Genomic DNA, 19,761 nt, shown 5'->3' with positions numbered 1-19,761 from the left:
AGAAATCTCTTCCCACATTTCTTTCAATTCTGTTTTATCAGATTTAGTGATGTAAGATGTGACATACCGAGCAACAGCAATAGAATTGTCAGCTACATACTGAATATCCATTTTAGCATTCCACATGGATAAAATTACTGGGTTGTAGTCATTTATATATTTTGACTCTTCTTTTCTTCTTAGGTTGTAGGTATTTTTAGGCGATTTTCTTGTAATAGTATGCCGCACAGCTGACATAAAACTGTTTACTCTTCCTTTTGAAAGAACAGGTCGTGGAAATCCAAATCGACATTTTGTGTAGAATTTATCTTTACTCTTGTACTTTTGTCGACAGTATTTTCCACACCGATGATTTTGAAAACGTAAAACTTGCTCTTTAAGTTTTTTTCTTCTGTGCTTTTAGGTATAGCACATCACATGTTGCATATCCTTCAATGAAAGATAAAACTGCATCATCAGAATCTGTTCCAAATTTTGGGGCATCCTTGATCCACAACAGCATATGAATATGAGGAGCACCTCTTGCTTGGCACTCTTTTCTCCAAAAGAAATCCACAACTTCTCCAAGAGGTGGATTTTTTTTATTGCAGATGAAGGACATCATAGCCTCAAATCTATGATTAAAATATCTGCAAACATTAACCGGATCTAATGAGCACAATTCTCCTGCTGTCTTCTATTGAATGTTTTCAATATCTGTATTCAATATTTGAATTTGCCTCTCGAAGAAAATCCAGTAAATCATCCCAAGCGTACTCAGCACAGCTTAGGGTAAGGAACCATGTAGGAGCTCCTAAATTCCGTAACATACATTTCAATTCTCCATGGCGTCGGTACCAATATTCATGAGTCCCACACTGACAAGCCATCAGATTAATCAATTGAGATTCCAAATGATCATCTCGCTGTTGCACTTTGTTCAGAAAATCCTTTGCAGACACATTATGCAGATGTACTCCAGTTTTTAAAATGTGATTTACTGCATAAGATAGTGTAGACAAGTCACTTTCAAATAAAAGATGGAACAAATAAGGAATACTTTGACGAAATCTTGGATCTTCTGCATATAATCTTGTAGTCCGATACTCAGAAGCAGGAATCTGTACTGGACGTTCATCATATTGTCCACCTTTTCCTGTAGGAAACAGATGGGGAAAACAACGAGCTTCCAAGCTCTCCTCCCATACACTCACGGGAGTTCCTTTTGCTTTTTTCATCTGAAACAGATCAATAGTGTTTCCCATAACTTCTTTAGAATGAAGAGGATGTATGCTGAAATTTTCATAAATTTCTTCTTCTTTTGACTTATCCACTTTTTCAATTTGCCCAGTTGGTATTCCTGTGTCTGCTAGTAAAACTTCTTCATCTTCATCCATATAATTTGATTCATACCATTTATTATTTATTTTCAACTATAAATTTGCTCTTTGTACTTTTCGAACATCTACCAGCTCCTGCCAAATTTTCTTATTCTTTGTAGGTACACCATTAACCAGAATAACTAATGGTTCAGTTTCCAAACTATCTGCATCAATTGTTTCAATATTTTATTTCAAATCTAATGGCAAATAGACAACTCTTCCTTTTAAACCTCTTTGTAAATCTCAAGGAGGTAATTTACCTGTTTTGGGCTCCATACGAACTATAGTCTGAAACGCAAGGACACATTGAATGAGTATAGACTCATACGTTTTTAAATCACTAAGTTCTGCAGGAATATCAACCAATTCTAAATTATTATGTACAGCTCTAGCTGGCATTTTATGTTCCTCTAACTTGTTATAACAGTATTTACAAATACGCTGATCTTCACCCAAATCAAAACAATTTTCCAGAAATAAATATGTAGCAAAATCCTTCCATTTAGAATTATTTTCTTTTTCACTTTTTTTATAGAGATCAACATTCCTTGTTTGAGTTTTATAATGGCTTCTCCGACAACAAATACAAGTAATATTTGGTCTTTCATTAGAGATGATAGTACATTTTGTCATTTGTTCTTCAAAATTTTTACTAACAGTGAGTTCTACATTCTCTTCCACATTTCTTCAATAACTGTGTCATTTCCTGCACTTTCTTGCTCTGGACCAAAGTAGCAAAACTCAATATCTTCACAAACCTTCTTCACATCTGATACAGATCCACAAAACAGAGCACTATTCAACTCATTTAACTTTAGTGCTGGACTTTTAGCAAAATACAATCTTCTCACAAATTTTCTCATTTCAGTATGATGAACTGCCAGCATCCTAAAATGGTGAAAAACACTTTGACAAACTTTCATAGAAAGACAAGCCAGAGAATGTCCTTGCAAACCAGTATTCTCTCTCACTCTGCATGGATCTAGTCTTTGAAGCACCTTAATCTTCTGTTTAACACTTTTTTTTACTATATTCTCTTAGAAAGTCACGTAATTTATCAATAGATTCCTGTCGTACAGTACAAATACTACTACAATTCCAAGTGTACACTGGGGCTTTAGGACGTCTCCCCATAACCTCATCAGCTAACACTTCTTCCTCATTTCTTGGAACCATTTTCTCCTTTTCCATTCCACAACCATCTTTAACTTCATATGCTCGACCACTGGTGTCAACTGCATGCAGCAAACTATTACTTTGAAGGTAACTCTCTTCATTAAAAAATGGTTCAGTACTTGAACTATGCTTCCATTCTCCTGAGAACACTTTACTTTTTTTCACTTCTCTTTTTCTTTTGCTTTTTGACTTCATTACATTCACTAATTTATCTAATGTACGGATCCTGTTAAAAATTAAAATGAATAGTTTTCTTTTTAATTCCAAAGCCTTTGCAACAATTGATTCAATATGTTTCTTTTTCTTATAAAATTTGGCTTTCTTCCTATATTTTTTCACATCCTTTAGCAAATTGAACATCACTCTTCTCTGAAATATTTTTCTACGACTGTTTTTAAAATCTATTTTTCTTTCTTACTTCTGATTGTACATTAGCATTTAGTATATTCTGTCGATTGTCTTGTTGTTTTCTACTTGAAACACTATTTGCAGTGGATATATTTTTTACATTTTTTCTTTGCTTGAGGATATTTTTTATAAAATCCTTAGTCTGCTTACCAGAAGACTTTTTCTTTTTTCCAACATGAGGTTCTTCAACTAATGTTTGTTGTCCAGTTGTCTTTAAATATAGATGTTGTTGCTGTTCTTTTCTCTTTCTTGATTTTATAGGCATCTTTAATTTATTTCAGTGTTGGTCAGCAATACCTGAAAGAAACTAAAAAAAAAATACCTTTATGTAATTTAAATATATTACTATATTTTTTATGAGCTTTTCAAATCCTATCATATGAGCTGTCCCTTTCCTACGACTGCAAGTCTTACACAATAAAAGCTACACAAATTAAATCTCTGACAACAATTCCTGTGTGCACACAGACTCATTGTGTGATTCTAGGCAGAAAACGATATTTGATTGGCAATTTCAAAGCACATTTACTACTGTGGTAGAGCAAGTGATAATTACTGTAACAGCCTGACACATTTTCCTTATAGTTTAGAGAGGCAGAAAAGAGCACATGTCCTAACAGCTACTTGAGACCATGAGCATGTGGAACCTTGGTGATGTTGAATGTGGTAGCGTTACACACTACTATCTAAAATACCACACAGTGCTGAATACTTAGCATGGGGGTGCAGGAGAAGCAGCTGCCTGTGTGCTAAAAGTGTGCTTCTGGAGACTGTGTATTGTCAGGTGCAAGAGAGATCTGCATGGACGTTTGCACAACTGCATGAAGACTGCAGAGATGTATGTAAGAGTACATGAGGGGTAAGGGTTAATTGGAGTTTTGAACATGTAGGATCTACCTCGCCCATTGCAGGAGTGTAAGAAAAATCTACTCTGTTTTTTTCAAATGTGTTAGCATTTGCCTCTCATTTGTGAGATATTGATTTGTGCTAAATGCTAGCCATCACAGTTCAAGAAAACAAGCTGCCCCTTTCCTACGAATGCAAGTCTTACAGAACCAGACCAACACAAATGAAATCTCTGGCAACAATGCCTTTGTGCACACAGACTCATGGTGTGATTCTAGGCAGAAAATGATATTTGATTGGCAATTTCAAAGCACATTTACTACTGTGGTTTTGCAAGTGATAATTACTGTAACAGCCTGACACATTTTCCTTATAGTTTAGAGAGGCAGAAAAGAGCACATGTCCTAACAGCTACTTGAGACCATGAACATGTGGAACCTGGGTGAGTGATTAGACTAGAGCAAAGGAAATGAGCCTCGGTGATGTTGAATGTGGTAGCGTTACACACTACTATCTAAAATACCACACAGTGCTGAATACTTAGCATGGGGGTGCAGGAGAAGCAGCTGCCCGTGTGCTAAGAGCGTGCTTCTGGAGACTGTGTATTGTCAGGTGCAAGAGAGATCTGCATGGACGCTTGCACAACTGCATGAAGACTGCAGAGATGTATGTAAGAGTACATGTGGGGTAAGGGTTAATTGGAGTTTTGAACATGTAGGAACTTCCTCACCCATTGCAGGAGTGGAAGGAAAATCTACCATGTTGATTTCAAATGTGTTAGCATTTGCCTCTCATTTGTGAGATATTGATTTGTGCTGAATGCTAGCTATCACACTTCAAGAAAACAAGCTGCCCCTTTCCTACGAATGCAAGTCTTACAGAACCAGACCACCACAAATTAAATCTCTGACAACAATTCCTTTGTGCACACAGACTCATGGTGTGATTCTAGGCAGAAAACAGTATTCCTGGGTGATACCAGTACACCTTAACTTATGGTGAAGACATACTCCATAATATCTTACAAGTTCAAGGCAGTTAAATAGCTTCCAAAACATAAAATGTAAAACACAACTTTAAAACAAGAATCACATTTCTATTATTTATATCAAAATGAACCACATACATCCCTTCTCAAATTCATGACTCACCATTAAAAGTAGTTAGTTGAGAAAGAAATGTGGCACTCACACAGCAGATTATCAGAGCCAGAATCTCTGAGCTGTACACCTCTCACCAGAACCAGTAAATGGCAAACTTTCCCTCTCTTTTTTCACTCACACATATACATGTTAACTTCAAATCACATTGCTTCCCACATTTTTTCAAATGGAAACACACATTTCTATTGGTTGCAAATTTCAACCCTTTCCAAATGATTCCTACCCCCAACATGACTTCTGCCTGCTACCATAGCAACAGATCATGGAACACTGGTGTGAGCAGAGAGGTCAGAAGTTCAGCACACAATGTTTCTAATCCAAAGAGCAAGAGTGCTTGACTTTTCAAACCTAACAGCAAATCCAAAGTAATATTCTGTGGGAACACATTTTCTGAACCAATACAAAACATGCTTTTAAAAATGTAAACATACACCCTAGATTTTAGTGTTCAATGGTCTGAAACAGCCAATGAGTTCTTTTTATTTAAAAAAAAGTATGTAAGCCTCCATTTTACAACTATCTTTCTTTTCATATTGCCATTCTACTGAAAGACACCTTCTGAGTGCATCCAGATCTCCTTGAAAGATGTTCACAGTGTGGATTGTAGGTCATAGCTATGTCTTCTGGAGTGAAAAGTATGCAGAAAAAAGAGGTATTGTGAAAGACCTTGCTTTGCCAAATGTAGACATTAAATGGATTGGTCAGAGAGGGTTAAAGTGGCACCAATTAATGCCTTTGGTGAAATCCTTTCTACATCTCCCACAGCCTGACCTTATAATTGTGCACTGTGGTGGAAATGACCTAGGCACTTTAACTGAGGTAGGTCTGGAAATGCTTGTTAAGGACACCTTTGTGCAATTGATGTCACTTTTTCCACAAACTACCTTTGTATATTCTAATATATGCCAAAGGCAAAAGTGGAACTGGTCCAACCAATATTGTCCGCTGATTGACAAAGCAAGAAAGCACGTCAATAAGTCTGTTTCTGCTTTCCTCAGAGACTATGGTATGGGTTCTATATACCACAACAACTTGCGTTACAACATGCAAGGCATTTATAGAGGAGACGGTGTACATTTCACAGATGAAGGCAACAGAGTCTTCCTCTTGAACTTTAGACTCTGCATCGGTACTTACTTGTAGGTACAAAAAAACACTCAATGAACACAACGGCTCTTTTTAGAGCCAACCAACATCTAAACACTTAAACTTGATTTTCAATTCTATTTTTTTAATGTTTTTTTGCCGCCGTGCACGCACCGTGCGTGCACCGTGCGTGCACCCCGCGATATTTTTTAATTATTTATTTTTTGTGTTACCTAAGGGGTCTTTCATGGTCCCCCTGAAAAGGCCTAGGGGGTGAGGAACTCTCTACCCTGCCCCCTTTTAACGTTCTCCACTTGTGTTTTTAGCTCTCTTCTGCCTCTAAAACTCAAAATGGCGGCTGGGGGGTGCGCGCACCGTGTGCGCATCCCTCGATTTTTTGAAAAAAAAAAAAATGTTTTTTGCACCCTTCGTGGTCCTTCAGGGACCCCCTGACAAAGGCTAGGTGGTCAGGAACTCTCTACCCTGCCCCCTTTTCACGTTCTCCACCTTTCTTTTTCCCTGTCATACACACAACACACAAAATGGCGGCCGACACTTCCTGATTTTGACCGATTCGAATGTTGACTGACATGTAACCACCAATCAGAATAACGCTTGCGCACGGCACGGTGCGCGTACGGTGCGCGCACGGTGCGTGCACGGTGCACGCATATAGATAATTATGTGCTTTTAACTGTAATTTTCTCAGGAACTACTGAACAGATTGACAACATAAATGCAAAAGGCACATTCCTGACCTGAGGACTACCTCTTTGCCAAATTTCAAGTAATTCTGTTCAGCCGTTCGGGCTGTACCTTCGACTAAAGGTCCTATGGGAAAATGCATGGGGAAAACGTGTTTTGGGACCCCCCTTTTTTCTCAGCCCCCGCTTGACTAATCACCCCGAGACTTTCAGGGTAGGAGCTGAGCGGAGCGCCCCATTAGTTTTGAAAATTTTGCGAGGATTCGTCAACCGGCGCCAAAGTTATTCAAAATAGAATTTTGAGATTTCCTATGGAAACTCGGTCCTAACTATAACTATCTACTGGCGACCGCCAGTGAATATATATATGTATATTGTATATATTCTTTACCAATAGGGTCACAACCAGTACTAATTGGAGACACCTCTTATTTGATTATGTTCTTCATTCCTTTCAAATTATCGTTGGTACTTTACCTTGATTTTGAATTACTTCGTAAACCAATTGCAACTTGTAATTATTTGTTTTCCTCGCAAATTGCCTGAAACAATGGACAAATTGTAGTAGCAATTAGAACAAATTTATTCTTTACTTTAAAAATGTTTTGTCGATGCAACTATGTCCAGTATGTCTTCACTGTCTATTACAAAAACCTGCACCCCTGTTGTAGCCAAAGAGATTTCAAAACTGTTTCTGGAATTCCCATGGGGGATCAGAAAGATCACTGTGCGCGCACCGTGCGCGCACAGTGAGCACGCGGTGCGCTTTGCGCACCGCGCGCCCACTTTACGCAGTTAGTGCCGTGCACGCACGGTGGTCACGCGGTGCGCTGCGCGCACCGCGTGCCCACGTTATGCGGGATGGGCAATGTACGCACGATGCGCTTCGCGCACCGTGCGCACATTTGTTAATTTCATAGCTCTTATATGCCATGCACAAATGGTGCCCTTCGGGCACCATTTGCACACGGGATGGGGAGAATGTGGATAATTTTTTTTTTTTTAAATTTTTACCGTACGTGTACGGTAAGCGTAATCGGCGATTTTCCGAAAAAAAAAAATTTTTTTTTTTGGGCTTGGGGGTTGTTTGGGGACCCCTATATCAATGCTGGGTGGTTAGGATCTCAAGAAACTGCCTCTTTAGACATTTTTTGGGCTTCGTTTTTGCTGCCCAACTCAGACAGCGAGAGAGAAAATGGCGGCCGCCGCTTCCTGGTTTCGACCGATTCGAATGTTTACTAAGATCTAAGAGCCAATCAAAATCGCGCTCGCGCACGCCACCGTACGCGTACGGTAAGCTTACGGTAAGTGCACCGTAAGCGCACCGTAAGCTGCCACAGATATATATATTGATTTAAAGGCTATTTTCTCAGAATCTACTGCACAGATTTACACCAAACCTACAAAAGGCACTTCCTTGACCTGAGGACTACCTCTCTGCCAAATTTCAAGTAATTCTGTTCAGCCGTTCGGGCTGTAGCTGTGTCTAAAGGTCCTATGGAAAAATGCATGGGAAAAACGCGTTTTGGGACCCCCCTTTTATCTCAGCCCCCGCTTGACGAATCCCCCCGAGACTTTCAGGGTAGGAGCAAAGCGTAGCGCCCCACCTATTTTGAAAAATTTGCGAGGATTCGTCGACCGGCGCCAAAGTTATTCAAAATAGAATGTTGCGGATTTCCTATGGAAACGTGGTCCTAACTATAACTACCTACTGGCGACCGCTAGTAGGTAATATATATATATATATATATATATATATATATATATATATTCACTGAAAAAACCATAGGTTTCAGGCACGTTATAGTTAGGAATTAGCATTTAAAAAACCTTAGAAATACACTGAAAAAACCATAGGTTTCAGGCGCGTTATAGTTAGCTGGACTTTTCACTCGTACAAAATCATTGAAATTCCCCCGTTATAGTTAGTTCAGCTAACTATAACTCGCGCGCCCGCAATGCACTGCTGATGACGTCACATATTACATCACTCATGACATGGTCAGTGACATCACTCATGACATCTCAAATGACATCACTGATGACATCATCCAGTGAATGTTTGTTTTTCTGAAAATTACATATGTTTTATATATGTATATCTCAAGGTCGATGGAAGAATAAATGGGTATATAAGTGTCTAAATGGATGATTTGTTTTTGAAAAATTGATTGTATAACTGACTGATTAAGTGTATCTTAGTGAATACATGGCTTAGTGAGTAATGTTTAAATATGTAAATATCTGTATCAGTCTCTCACTTTCTGTATAAATGGCTGCATGGGTTGGTGAGTAGCTACATGAGTGTCTATATAGGTTATTAGTTATTTTTTGTGTATCAGTATGAGTGTCTGAGTGTCTGTATGGTTCGGTGGGGGTATTACGTAGTGCATAGGTGCATGAATGAGTGACTCACTCTTTGTATGTGTTGAAGACAGCATGTGTGCAGGTCTGTATGGGTGGATGAGTGTGTGCATGGGTGTGTTAGTGAGTGAATGACTATCTCAACAGTGTCTTTATGAGTAACTACATATGTTTTAAACTAGTATATGTGACTATTGGTGTATATAAGTGAGTATATGTGAGAGTGAGAGATTAAAAGAGTTCCTGTATAAATAAGTATGTGTTTCTATAAGTGATTGTTTAAAAGACTAAGTATGTGTAGGTTTCTGTAGAAGTAAGTGTGGTGGTGTGTGGATAACTGTATATGCAAGTAAATGGATGCTTGATTCTTTATCAACATGAGTGACTATGTGTGTGAGTAACTCTATGGATGAGTGGCGCTGTGTAACAGGATGTATAGGTGTATGAGTACATATGATGAGTGAGTACATGTATGAGTGACTGTATAGGACTGTTGATGAATGAGTGGATGTGTATGTGGATCTTAGAATTACTGAATAGGTTGTTGTAACTGGTATTGGTATGTCCATTGTTTTGAAAATGTTAGTTTCTATTTTTGAATGTGTGTATCAAAGGTTATATTGGGGGAAAGGAGGTTTGCCACTCTATCACAAGGATGATGTCATCAGTGATGTCATCAGTGATGTCATTTGAGATTTCATCACTGATGTCATGAGTGATGTCACTGACCATGTCATGAGTGATGTAATATGTGACGTCATCAGCAGCGCATTGCGGGTGCGCGAGTTATAGTTAGCTGAACTAACTACAACGTGGGAATTTCAATGGTTTTGTACGAGTGAACAGTCCAGTTAACTATAACGCCCCTGAAACCTATGTTTTTTTTCAGTGAATTTCTAAGGTTTTTTTAAATGCTAATTCCTAACTATAACGTGAACAGAATTACTTGAAATTTGGCAGAGAGGTAGTCCTCAGGTCAGGGATGTGCCTTTTGCAGGTCTGGTGTAAATCTGTTCAGTATTTCCCGAGAAAATATCATTTAAAAGCATATATATATTTGTAAGCGCGCACCGTGCGTGTACGGTAAAACTTACCGTACGTGCACGCTGCTGGCGCGAGCGCGATTCTGATTGGTTGTTAGATCTTAGTAAACATTCGAATCAGTCGAAACCAGGAAGTGTCGGCCGCCATTTTGTCTCTCGCAGTCTGAGGGGGTGAATAACAAAGGTGGAGAACCTGAAAAGGGGGCAGGGTGGACAGTTCCTGACCCCCTAGCCTTTGTCAGGGGGTCCCAGAAAGACCCCCAAGGGCCAAAATTTCCTTTAATTTTTTTGCGAAAAATCGCGGAGTACGCGTAGCGTGCGCATACGGTAGAAACGGAAAAATTCCGCGAACTGAATAATGTGGGCGCGCGGTACGCGAAGCGCACCGTGCGCGTACGGTACGCGCACGGTGAAAAACCTTAAAAAAAAAAAAATAAATACATAACTTAGCATTTAAAAAAACCGTACAAATTCACTGAAAAAACCATAGGTTTCACACATGTTATAGTTAGCTGGACATTTCACTTGTGAAAAACCATTGAAATTCCCCCGTTATAGTTAGTGCAGGCAACTATAACTCACGCGACCGCAATCCTCTGCTGATGACGTCAGATATTACATCACTGATGACATATGTGTCTTTCTGAAAAAAAAATATTTGTAATATATGTATAGCTAAAAATTAATGGAAGAAGACATGGGTAAATAAGTGTCTAAATACAGCGATGTAATATCTGACGTCATCAGCAGAGGATTGCGGTCGCGTGAGTTATAGTTGCCTGCACTAACTATAACGTGGGAATTTAAATGGTTTTTCACTAGTGAAATGTCCAGCTAACTATAACATGTGTGAAACCTATGGTTTTTTAAGTGAATATATATATATATATATATATATATCTAGGGATTGAGCTGCTAGCTGCATGTCATCCAGAGGTAGGGACTGTTTGATTTCCTTCTCTAGTTGTTGCACTGATGTGGTCTTGCATATTCAGGTGGTGGACCTACAATTATGCCTAATGATCTAGTGGAGACAACATCAAGTGGAGTGCAGTTGAGGGCCGTTAGTTGTTTGAACCAATCCTGAATGAGAACAGACTGATTGTGGGGGGCAATCAGGAGGAATTCCCTATTGAGTGTATTTAGCATAAGATGATTGTGAGCTAACCAGTGTTAAGTTTGCCGAAGTGCACAGTTAAGAGTTGTGATATCATCCAGTGAAGACATTTTCAAGTACAATTGAGTATCATCAGCATAAATATGATAGTCTATGTTTGTGCGGGCCCAAATTTCAGGGAGCGGTTCCATGTAAAAGTTGAAAAGCGTGGGTAAGAGTGCTGATCCTTGAGGCACTCCAATTGAGGCCAGCGTACTATTGGTAAGAGCATGGTTGGTTTTGATTCTTTGCATTCTATTTTGTAGGAATGAGGCAAACAAATTTAGAACTGGACTCGATAACGCCATCCTTTTTTCAAGAAGTGCAATCATGCTGTCATGTTTGACTGTGTCAAACACCGAGGAAACATAAAAAAGTATAAGTAGGCAAGGTTCTTTCTGGTCACGTAGTCTTAGGGTGTCATCACTAATGTGTGCTATAGCACTTTCAGTACTACATCAAGATCTGAAGCCCGATTGGTATTGGTCTAGGAGCTGAAACTGTTTGATGTGATTACAGTGTTGTGTATGCACACATTTCTCAAGTAATTGAAATGATTTGAAGGTTTTAATGAAGTTATAGGGTTGAGCAATCTGGTAGGAAAAAGGTATTCCATGGTTCATTGTTTTTTGGGAAATAATCCAAAGAGCTGGAAGGAGGGGAACTCGCCAAGGATATCCATGTAGAGGGAATGGGTTGGGTCTGATAATGCGAAATTTACTAATTAGTAAAGTGTGTTGCAGTCCTACTTCAATCTTTTAGTCCTTGAGTGTAGAGTGTTGGTTAGTTGAGTGGTTAGCTTGTTGTTTAATGATTTGAAAAACTTTTTTTCGGTCTATTTTTGGCACTGTCAAGCTGTGATGTAAAGTGATCGGATTTGACGCTACACATATGTTTGCTATACGTGCTCCATGTCATCCTCAACTGCTTGAGGTTTGCTATGGAAGGAGAGTTTCTCCATGAACTCTCTGCAAGCCTTAGTTTGTGTTGTTTCTCGTTAAGGGAGCAATTGAACCAGGGTTTGGAACGTTTACTGAGAATCATTTTGAGTCGCTTTGGAGAAATTGAATCAAACATACGTCATGGAGTAGATGTAATGTTCAGTGAGGTCATCCAGATTTATCATGTTTGGGGGCGGAGGAAGTAGATTATCGCTCATGTAGGTAAGATAATTTTACCATGATGTTCCTCAGATTCCAAGACCATTGTCTGGTCTTACAAGGTTGCCCTTGTCTAATCAGTAGGCCTGGGCGGTAAATTCCGCTCCGCTTGCAGAATTTGAGGAATTTTGGTAATTTGCGTTCCACGGAGAATGCGGAATTGCCCAAAATTCTGCGTTCCACAGCTTCCTGGATTTTTCTGCTTGTTTGCATTCACAAAATGCGTGTTCACGAGATATTTCCCCCCAAGCACCCAAACAGCATTCGCAAACAGGAAAAAAGCATCGCGAACAAGCAATTTCACGTGTTTGCGGAATTTCTGCGTGCTCGCAGAGATTTTTTACCGTTTCGCAGAGCTTTGCATAGCACGACTACACAAATTCCTCCCACCCCTACTAATCAGCACCCTTTCCAAGATGATAAAAAAGATTAGGTAGTAATCCTACCAATCAAATTGAATAATGTTGTCTTGAGCTATGAATCAATCGAGGGTGGAGCACTTGTTACATGTAGTTCCATTGAAGGACTGGGTGAAGTTTAGGTCAGAGAGGAAAGCCTCGAAGGTGCATAGTAAGGGATCATTTTCATTGTTCCAGTTTGAGTTGAAATCCCCAAGAAAGATATGCTTAGGGTGTTTGTCAGAGTCAGAGGATTCGGTCTCCATTATTTGTTTGATAAAAATAAAATTGTCATCTGATGGTTGATAAGTTGCATGAATAGTACAAACTATCTTGTTGTTGTTCCAGATTTCAATGCCCAGTTGTTTAAAGGAGGACATCGGAGCCGAATGTGTATGGAACGATAGATGCTAGCTATGCTGCCGCCCAATTTAACAGATCTATCCACTCTAATGATATCATATTTAGGAGCAACTTAATTGTGGAAAACTGGTGCAGAGGTGTCATTGAGTCAAATTACAGTTAATATTAGGAGGTCCAGTACTTGCTCAAGTATGTGGTTGGCAATATCAGCTGGGTGCTTTACCGCTGATCTGCAGCTAAAAAGCATTGATTTGATGTGATTTTTAGTTACTACGGCTTCTAGGTTTGATGTGGGGACAGTTAGTAAATAATCCTTGTTCATAGTTCTGAGATTGACACTGGATTCTCTAAACGGGTTGGAGGCAATATTTTGGATATTAAATGTTGAGGTTGATAGCACACTATGAGAGGTGGTTGTAAGATAGTAAAAGGGAGTGAACGTCAGCATCCGTCAAATGGTCATTAATCCTTTGTGGCCAGGAGTGGTGAATAGGATGTGTCTCCCATCTCTTCCACTCGGATACATACGGAACCAGGTATAGACCCCAAATTCTTCCTACAAAGCTATTTTATTCAGCACAATCACACTCAATGATGTGTTTTAGCCACTATGCTTGCCTTGGTCACATGCCTGCAGCAGCATTGAAGAACATTTAAACAGTGTCCATGACCAAGGATACAAAAGAAAGACTTATGTGAGTAGTTGTTATAATAAATCATGATTCACAATTTTAAGTTTTTAAACATTTCTAAATTCTACCATTTGTTTTTACCAACATTTTTCTAAAAGAAGAATTAAAATTATTTAAGCCTTTTTTACCATTTCATCGAAATCGACTCATAATTAGATATTTCATGGTGTGCGTGACACAGGATTCGGTGAGAAAGCAATTTCATTCTGTTTTCAACTATGCAATTTTAAACAAAGTAAATTGGTCACAATCAAGTCCAAGTGGGCCAATTTTGTTGCACTACCTTCTATTAAAAATGTATGGGTAATCATGATTATCCCCTACATGTTAATAAAATAACCCCTATGTGAACTTATAATATATGTTAGATGGTTCTAAAATTGATTGTTCAACATAGTTAATCCCATGTGGACATTTTCACTAAATTTGACTGAATTTGTTCCAAACCCCATTATTCACATCTGTTTGGTATTCTCTACCTTAGAATCGATTCAACCATAATAATAACAATTTTTTTATAAACAAATGACAAACTTGAAAACAACCATCGAATACACCCTAAGTGTCTAAAAAACAAAGTATTTTGCCGTTTATTATTAAAAAGGGGATAATTCCTCCCCTAGGTTCAACCCATTAGGTGATTTAGTATCTAAACTGATAATGTACTTGACTTCCGTCTGCCTAAACACTAGCTCCCGATTACCACCTTTCAGGTTCTTCGGAATAGCACCAATTACAAAATAGCTGAGGCATCTAATGTCATTGTCATGACATTACAATATGTGGCAAACTACCGGATATGTTCGATGTTGTTTGTTTACTGCCCTCATGTGTTCTAGGATTCACATGTGGACTTGTAGTATAGTACTTCCTATGAACCTGAGTCCACAGACACAATTCAAGACATATATTGCAATCTCCATTATGCAATTGAAGCTCCCTCAGACTTTAATTGTACTTCACTAAAGGGTAGACGGTACACATTCCTATACTGCATGCCTTGCATCTACTGCACTGAGGGAACCTTTCATCTGTGGTAGCCAATTTGATTGCTCACTTACCTCCGGACTGCTCCTGGCTAGTGCATCTCTCATAGAAAATACCCCCCTATAAGTTAGATCTGGTGACGTGTCTATTACAGGTCCGAGCATGGCATCTTCCCTTATTAGATGCCATTGATTTTTTTAGAATGGTCCTAACTTCTCTTTCATGTCTATTGTAAGGAGTTATCAATCTAATCTTCCGTTTGCCATCCCTCTTTCACTTCTGATTAAACAGGATAGATTCTCTGCTTTTAGCCTCCACATTGCCCACTACTTTCTCTAGGTCTTCTCTGTTGTATCCTCTCTCCAAGAAGCAATGCATAGATTCTATACTGACATTTTTTTCAGTTCATCCAGGACACTACAATTCCTTTTCAATTGGAGTATTTCTCCGTATGGAATGCTACCCTTGAGATGTTTCAGGTGAGAACTACTGGCATTTAATGTGGAGTTCCCTGCTGTTTCCTTTTCAATATAACTATACCTCGATTTTACCTGCCTTTATGTAAACCAACAAATCTAAAAAAATTGCTTCCCTCTCACTGATGTGTGCTGTAAAATGTAGATTGATATCAGTGCAATTTTTCTGAGTTACAACTACTTCAGCGGCATCACATGAGCCTTTCCATAGAATGAAAATATCAACAATGAAACACAGCCAACATATCATATGATTGTTCCACACTTCTCCATATTTGTTGGTGACCACCTGTTCCTCCCATCAGCCCATATGCAAGCACAAGAAGCTGGGGGCGAAGCAGGTGCCCATTGCTGTGCCACATATTTGCCTGTAAACCTCATTGTTATAGAGGAAGATATTGTTTTACAGGCACCATTAACCATGTTAATCAACATTTTAGTATGTTTGTACATTCTGAGAGGTCAGTTTCTGAGAAAGTGTAACACGTAATCCATCTCTATGAATAATGCTAGTATGCAAGGATGTAACACCCAGTGAGATCATAATTAAGTCATCTTGCCAGGGAATATACTTAAATTCTTTTCAGAACATCTCCTGTGTCTTTTATAAAGGCAGGGCAAATTCCTGACATGTTCTGCAAGAAAAAATCTATATATCTTGTAGACCTTTCAAATAGATTGTCATTTACAGATATTATTGACCTCCCAGGTGGCTGCACTCTGTTTGTGTGAATTTTAGGAATGAAACATCAAATTGGAATTTTAGGGTGTTCATTCTTGATGTACAAATATTTTTCCTGGCTAAACAATACCCTGCTTTTCCATTCCAACAGTTGAGTTAAGTAATTGCTTTTCACCTGTTGTATTTACTGTCAACTGCTTTTGATGTAGCAACAAGTGTTGCTCAACTGTCGTTGTGCCTCCGCTTTGTACATCTCCAATGGCCAGAGTACTGTTACCACCCTTATCTGAATTGCAGAGGACCACTTCTTTATGTTGTTGCAGTTTCTGTAACAATTTTTGTTAAAACAATTTTTGTTAATCTTGTTCTTTAATGTTGCACTTCATGTTCTTCCCTTGTACCTTGTTATTGAGCTTTTTCAGATCCTCAATAACTCTGTCATTGGACACGTCAATTCCAGCTGTACCTGACATTGTTAAAAAGGCTGACGCATGTTTGAAATGTGTATCTGTCTCTACATATACTTCAAAAACCATAGTGTCCATGATCTCTTGCTCACAAATAGGCTCAGCCAAGAATGTTACTTCTTGATCTAATTCTTTCAGTTCTTGAATCAACCTTAAATATGCGATGGAGAGATTGTCATGTTATTTGGCCAATTTAAAATTTAAAATAAACTTGTATATGTCAAACCTAGTTTGGGTATAATTAAATAGAAATCTCAAGGCAGAATGACAGTTCCAGGGCAAAAATGTGTTGTTCTGCTTTACTTAGTCAATCTTTTAGGGGTAGCACTAGCATAATGGGTGATCCCATTCTCATTTGTGATTCCACTTTTGTTTGGGTCTTGCCCTTCCTAATTCATTTCCTCTGTTCTCTCCGTCTTTGGTTCCGCCGCCGTTGTGATTTTATTTCTGTCCACTTGGCCTTAGTGTTTTGCATCTGTCCACTCTCATAAAATGTAGTTCCTCAATTATGGACAGTTTGTTGGGGCCCATCATTGCCCCAGCGCCTGATCTTCCACCCTCCAAATCTGTTTCTACCTCAGAGGTTAATGCTGAACCAGTTTTACTAGCTTTCTCTGCTGTAGCGCTCTATTTCCCTCTGTCAACCTTTTTACCTTTTCAACACATCAAAGCGTTTGGCAAACATAAATATTTGCCCCAGTTTACAGTCTTTGTCATGATGCAACTTTGACGCTTTTCTGTTTTTGATTATGTCTTCATGTTTCCTTAAGCATGTTACGATCTCTTCACATTGTTTTTTGATCATGTCCTGCTCGGATGCGCATCTCTTTCTAGATGCAGTTGATCTATCTGAGCCTGATGCCTCTATGTTGCTCTTGGCCCATTCTTTGAGTATCAGAGAATTTGGACCCTCAAAGCTTGGCACAATTAAAATCCTTAGGTCCCTGGGGATGCAGCCCACCTCCAAATATTTTAGTCAGTGATTTGCATTCCCACCACTTCAATATCTTACCCTTCGTGAATTTCTCCAGCTGCTTTAGCTTTGCTTTGATGCTGTTCTTATTTAGAAGTGCTCTCGCTGTGCAAGGTCTGCCATCATTGTTGTTCTGTGGCTGCCTCTCTATCACGCAGCACACTGGCGGATATTATGCTTCGTTTATAGTGTTCAGTTTCCCTTTGGTTGTGGTTGTAAATTTTGTATTTTGCGAAATCCGACCACTATGGGTAACCTCCCGCCTATCCTGCACTCACCCATATTATGTCCAGTATGTCCTCTGACTCATTGCTTTGAGTTTCATAATGTTCAGCTTCTCATCTTCTGGGAGCCAAGCGATTACTTCTTCCAAGTACTTTTCCGAATCTGAAAAGCCGGTATGGCTGAGACTGTCATGGTCACAATGGGAGAGGGTTTACGATGCAACCTTGATGACACTCAGCTGATCTTCTCCCTCAAGAACGAACCCACAGTTGTCAAGAACAACTTCGATGACGGGATGAAGGCTGTCGCCATCTGGATGAAGGACAGCTGCCTCAAGCTAAACTCAGAGAAGACTGAAGTTCTCACTCTGAGCTCCAACCTCTCCACCTGGGATGAATCCTGGTGGCCTGCAGGTCTTGGATCCCCCAACACCCACAGATCATGCACAAAATCTCGGCATCATCTTGGACTCCTTGCTCACCATGAACCACCAGATCAACGCCGTCTCATCATTCTGCTTCCACATGCTACACCTGCTCTGAAAGATCTTCAAGTGGATCCTCACCGAGTCCAGAAAGAGGATTACCCATGCACTCATCAGCAGCAGAATCACTCTACAGCATCACCCAGAAACTCCTTAAGAAACTACAAAGCATCCAGAATGCCTCCACCTGAGAGACCTCCAATGGCTCCCAGTCCACAAAAGAATCACCTTCATGCTACTCACACATGCCTACAAACCCCTACACGATGTGGGACCTGCATACCTCACCACTACCTCAGATTCCATGCACACGCCAGAGACCTCCGTACCTCCGAACAGGCTCGACTGCCAACCCACTTATCCACAAGATCATGGCTGGGGGAAGATCCCTCTACTAACTCACCACAAAGACCTGGAACACCCTGGCTCTCCACCTAAGACAAATACCTACACGCCCCAATTTTGTGAATGACCTCAAGACCTGGCTCATTGACTGAACAACAGTGTCTGTGACAGATCAGCAGCCCCCCCCCTCAGAGCCTTGAGACCCTTACAGGTGAGTAGTTGGCTTTACAAGTCACTTGATTGATTGATTGATTGATTGATTGATTGATTGATTGATTGATGATATGGATACAGCCTTTCCGCCTCAACATTACTGCTTTCCTTCTTCTTAACTCGAATCTGTATGGACTAGGCGTAGATGCCAAATTCTTTTCACAAAGTTATTTTATTTAGAACAATCATTCGCCATGATGCGTTTTGGCCACAACACTGGCCTTGTTCACATGCCTGCAGTGCCATTGAACAACATATAAATACTGTCACATGAACAAGGATACAAAAGAAAGCCTTCCGTGTTTTATCTCATACTTGAGCAGTTGGTATAATACATAATTATTCAATCTTAAATTTGTAAGTTTTAAAAATGTCCAAATTCTACAACTTATTTTAATCAACATTTAAAAAAAAAAAAAATAATGTTGTGCAAGACACAGGATTGGGTGATAAAGTAATTTCATTCTGTTTTCCACTATGCAATTTTTAACAAAGTAAATTCATAATTGTTCCAGTGAAAATATCTATCTATATATCAGTGTGGGCGTATGTGATATCCTTTACTATAGGTATAGGATGTTATCCAGCGCATTTTTACCATCCAATTGCAATGTGTTTATTTCACACAAGTGTCTATACATGATAGAAAGTTATACAACAATCTGTTCAGCTTATATTTTCTGATCTGTACTACATAATCATGCCGCACTTTTGAATATCTTGTCTAGCTCTATTATCATTGTAGTCACAAGCTTGATCAGGTTATGGACGTATCGCCAATAAAAACTCTCCATGTACGTAATGCGGTCATGTGATCAAGGGCTAAGTGGCTCGAAACGCGTCATGAAGAAGCTTTGCACGCAACTTAAATAATTCAATAAAAAGAAAATCTGGCACCAGCTTAAGAAGTTGTCCGTACCTATTTTTGTGCATCCAGGGAACAAGGGAGCATAATTTGATATTACCTAGAGGAATTGGCTTGTTTCCTT

The sequence above is a fragment of the Triturus cristatus genome, chromosome 11 (assembly GCF_964204655.1).
Source record: "Triturus cristatus chromosome 11, aTriCri1.1, whole genome shotgun sequence".
Classification (NCBI taxonomy): domain Eukaryota; kingdom Metazoa; phylum Chordata; class Amphibia; order Caudata; family Salamandridae; genus Triturus; species Triturus cristatus.
The sequence above is the reverse complement of the archived record's forward strand: the minus strand, read 5'-3'. Positions refer to the sequence as shown.